The following is a 4,877-nucleotide window of genomic DNA, read 5'->3' on the forward strand; positions in this document are numbered from 1 at the left end:
GGAACGTCTGCTCAATAACTAACAGTATTCAAAGGAAATGATAATGATCAAGCACGTGGTGACAAAAAGAATTAAAGACAGCACTTATCATCACCATGCAAAAAAGGGGAGAGAGAAAAATTCATGTGCGTGAGAATTTTCATGAAATAAATTACTGATAGTTTTATATTTACAATAACTGTGAAAGTCAACACTAAAATGATGTCTTGCCAAGGAATTTTAAACATACTGAGGATCGCCATCATACTGTGGATTCATGTCTGATTTTTGCTCATCATTATTCATGAAATACATCCGCATAATTGGAATTGAAAATGATGCGTGAGCTGACAAGATAAATGAAAGATTGGCCTAAAACTGACCATCATCATCAGCTACAACGATATTCACCATGTTTAATCATCTAGCTATTATGAACACACGCCTTCATTACTCAGCAAGGAAAGCTATTAAGGTGCGTTTTGTTCGGTAAGATTATCGCTTAACGATGACCGTCGAACGACTGTCTAGAGCACTAATACTTTGTTCTTTGTTGTTTTGCTTCGAGCGACTACCGCTCGAGTCACTATCGGGGGGGGGGGGGGGTGAGTACAACCGCAATCGCACCCGATCATTTGAATTGGAGGGGGTGTCTGCGTTCCGGCTCCCAAGTAATCCGATAAACAGATTTTTTTTTGCCTACTTTCTCCCTTATACATGTGGAAAAGACCTTCATCTTCCGTCTCGTCTACTGGAAGATATTTAATTACAAACGGTTCTCCTACTCAACTTGCTCAAAGCTGTTTTTCTCGCGACACTTCCTACCGCCACGTGGCTAGAAAAAACAGTGGTCTCTTCCAAACTCGCAGAGACACAGACGCCCGGAGGAATATAGTACACAATCTACAATCGTGCAGAAACAATCGTTGAACAATCGTCGTAGAGCGATAATCGTGATAATCGTACGGAGCAAAACGCACCTTAAAGTTGCATATCTCTTATTGCTAACGACACGCCCGACAAAAACAGCCCCCCCCCCAATACACCCTGCCTAATTAGAGCAGTAAACAGGTTTCCCATAGCAACCAATGCCTATCTAGCACAGGTGAACTGGTTATTGCAACGACATATCTCATTAAAAAATAAATAATATTTTTGCTGTTATTGATAATTGTGATAATTATTATTATTACTATCATTATTAACACCATCATTATTAGTTATTATCACTATCATTATTGTTATTACCACTATAATCATCATTATCATCATCACTATTATTTCTTTCTATCATCAATATCATTAATACTACTACTAATAAAAATAAAAAAGATAAAATCAAATCTGTTGTCGCGGCTCTTTCATCAGGCGGTGCCTCGGCGTGCTGGGAATATGCAATTACATGCCTTATTGGAAGACAAATCTTATTAGCATGATAATACGAACGATTAACAGATAATGATCATGCATGAGCGACTTGTAAAGAGGTCATCACACTTGCTGGGGTCCTTCCTGTTTGGGGCCAGGGATGTCTGGAGACGCGGAGGATTTACGAGACGACAACTGTCTCTCTCTCTCTCTCTCTCTCTCTCTCTCTCTCTCTCTCTCTCTCTCTCTCTCTCTCTCTCTCTCTCTCTCTCTCTCTCTCTCTCTCTCTCTCTCTCCCTCCCTCTCTCTCTCTCTCTCTTTCCATGTGATGTGGTGTGTGTGTGCGTGTGCGTGTGCGTGTGCGTGTGTGATCTCTCTGCCATTAGCTGTTTGTCCTGTCTAGCTTCTTCCTATCTCCTTTTTCCTTTTTTTCTTACCCTAATTTTGTCTTTCCACTTCCCTCTCGCTCACTCCCTCTCTCTATTCCCCTACCTTCTGTTCTCCCCTGGAGATTAGGGGAAGATAATCAAGCAATTAATCGTGGGTACCGGATACGAATGATGGACGATGTGAAATTACATTAAAGGAGGAATAACAGAATACGAAATCAGGACTCAGCTAATCCGGACTTCAAATTGGCACTTGGATATCTTGTGTCATTTAAGGTCCTATATATGAAAGGTTATATACATCACTAAAGGCAGCGCAAAAGTCACTCGCCTTAGCGAAATGACATTCAATTCAACCGAACTCTAATTATAATTCCGCAACAAAGAAACGAACACGCAAATGCGACATTACTTATGCGAGATTCTGGTGGTGATTTTTTTCATAATACCCTCGTCGCGTAAGCTCTTCAGACCATCCTTCGGCGCGACATTCCATCACGACCACCCTTTTTTATGAGCCACACCTAGGGCCAGGCTCTATGGAATACCTCGGGCCACACACGAACCCCGCCAAGTCTACAGACAAACCCTTGAAAGGAAAAGAACAGTGTGTAAACCTCTCCGTCGCGAACTAGGATACACAGGCATTCTTCAAGCCGCGAGCGTCCGCACAAGCAAACAAGGAGAGCCAGAACCACCATCCTAATAAAGAGAGATTCGGGCAAAAAGTTCTCTGGTGAGGGTACGCTACCCTTTGCCACGGCCTTCACTCCCATGCTAACGTTTGCTCACACCCACTAGGCAGCCAATCAGGGGAAGGGGTGTAAACGCTCCTGACCAATCACAGAAACCGACGCCGCAACCTCATGGTGGTGGGGGTTGGGAAGGGGTGGTCGGGGTACAAGAGTCAGGCAAGCAACTGTTACCACTTAGCACATTAGATCGCTGGATATCTAAAAAAAATCGTCGGTCAAAAACTTATCTCCTTTGATAAACATTAAAGCTTCAAGACGAATGTGACTTGGCACTTTCTAAATGCCACACGCTGGGTAGCACCCTTCCCTGATCAGATCTGGGCATGTGACAGTGCAAGAATACGTTTACACAACCTTGAGGATCAAGGTGGCCTTCTGACAACAAGACGAACATTGACCTTCTCAACATATTCCTCCTGGGACACACGCCTATTTCCCTTTCACATTATCCTCCTCTCTTTCTTTCTTATTGCCTCTCTCTCTCTCTCTCTCTTACTTTCTTTTTCTCTCTCCCTACTTCCTACCCCCCCTCTATTCGCTCTCCCCCGACAACAGGACTCAACAGGATTCACACAAACACCTCGTCGAGAGCCACATGGCCTGATTTCTTACGCATACTTCCTAGCGTCTTCGACCTCACCCCTTGCTTCCTACTCCCTTCCTTTGACATTCGCCCTTCCATCCCAGCACGTTCTTGCGCTTCTTTCCTTTTTCTTTCTAGCTTCTTAAAATCCTCTTCAACTAAACCTCGCTCTGGCTCTAGTCGTTATCTTCATGTAATCTTATTAATTTCTGTAAGGGTATTTTACAAAGTGCAACTGATAGCTCCTTGTCCTCTCCCCTCCCCCCTCTCCTTCTCCGTCACCCCTTACCTTTCCGTTCTCTTCCTTTCTTTCTTCTTCCCTTCCCCCTTCTAATACATCGTGTTCACACATCCAATCGTATGATTTGAATAAGATTGAAATAACTTTGCGTCCTTTCACATAATTAGTCTGCAATCTATCGAGGACAGAAAATTGGGCATGCACGCGACGCCATTCACGGGCTATTAAATGCCACCTCAACGATATTAGGTCTAAATTAACTATTTACTAGAATTAATCGTCTGCACTAATCTCAACTGAACGTGACTTGGGTTAGTGTTCTTGGTAAATTTAAAGTTTTTCATCTGAGGCTCTGTGACACTTGTGTGTCCAATAACTTCGTTATTTTTGAGTACCGACGGAAGTGCATAGAAGATAAGTTTCTTAGATTTATTTCCTCTATCATTTGCATATATTATTTTCCGTTTTAAAGACGGCTTATCAAAACTTTACCTATACCGTGTTCTTTCATTATCAAGCAACATTCAAACAATATTCCCGTTTTTTTATGGAAGGAAAGATAATTATGACAAACTGATTATCAGCCTGCTTATATTTTCATGAGACATGAAGAATTTGGTTAATATTCTTTTATTTCATATTTGCCAATCTTACCACACACTTCATCAGTCAAATTCGACGAGGAAATGTATGAAATAACTGAAAAGGAAAATGCACACAAAACATTATGTACACATAACTTAGTTACAGACAAATGCTCTGCCATGTTCAGGTGGGTGTGTGGACTCTATTAACCAAATTATCAAACGCCACAGTTTTATATACGACAGGAACATGCATCTACATGGATCCGCGAGCCAAGTCACGACCGGGCATGAGTTTTCAATGAGGCGCTCACCTTTAAGAATTTCATAACAGCAAACGTGATAAGTCTTCCTGCTATTGTAAAGACAAACTCAGGGAGCTAGTGTACAGTGTTTAAGTTCCCTTTTGCACATTACAACATATCCCAAAAATTAATACAAACTAGGTTGGGAATTATTGTTAATTTAGAACTAGTCACCCGAGCCTCGTTCGTTTGTACTGTGCACTGCGTTTAGGCCTAAAGAGCATTCCACCGAGTTAGTATTGCTCTGCACATTCACTAAGTGCCATTACTTTAGGCCTAATATTCCATTGGCCTACGTGGAATCCTGGCAGGTGTGAAAGACAAATCGCAGTACGCAATAGACCTACTATGAGACGTGGCAGTTTATGATCATATCTCGGTTAGTTAATGTTAATGCGAAGGTTTAAATCCATTTGCAACAAGATAAGAGTAAGGTTCTGACTGTAGAGGAATAACGTGTAAATGATATCTACAGTTAGTAAGCCACTCCATAGCAGTCTGAGTCATAGGTATTGATGAACCGCTGACACGAAATTGCTTAGCAACAACGGGATCACAAGGATATTGCATGAAATTCTACTTGACCATTCTGAGCATACTAAATCAGAGCTAAATCAGAGCTAAATCAGCTTCCACTTGAAATACATAAACACATTTGTCAAGATCTGAAAAC

The sequence above is a fragment of the Penaeus monodon genome, chromosome 3 (genome assembly GCF_015228065.2).
Source record: "Penaeus monodon isolate SGIC_2016 chromosome 3, NSTDA_Pmon_1, whole genome shotgun sequence".
Lineage (NCBI taxonomy): Eukaryota > Metazoa > Arthropoda > Malacostraca > Decapoda > Penaeidae > Penaeus > Penaeus monodon.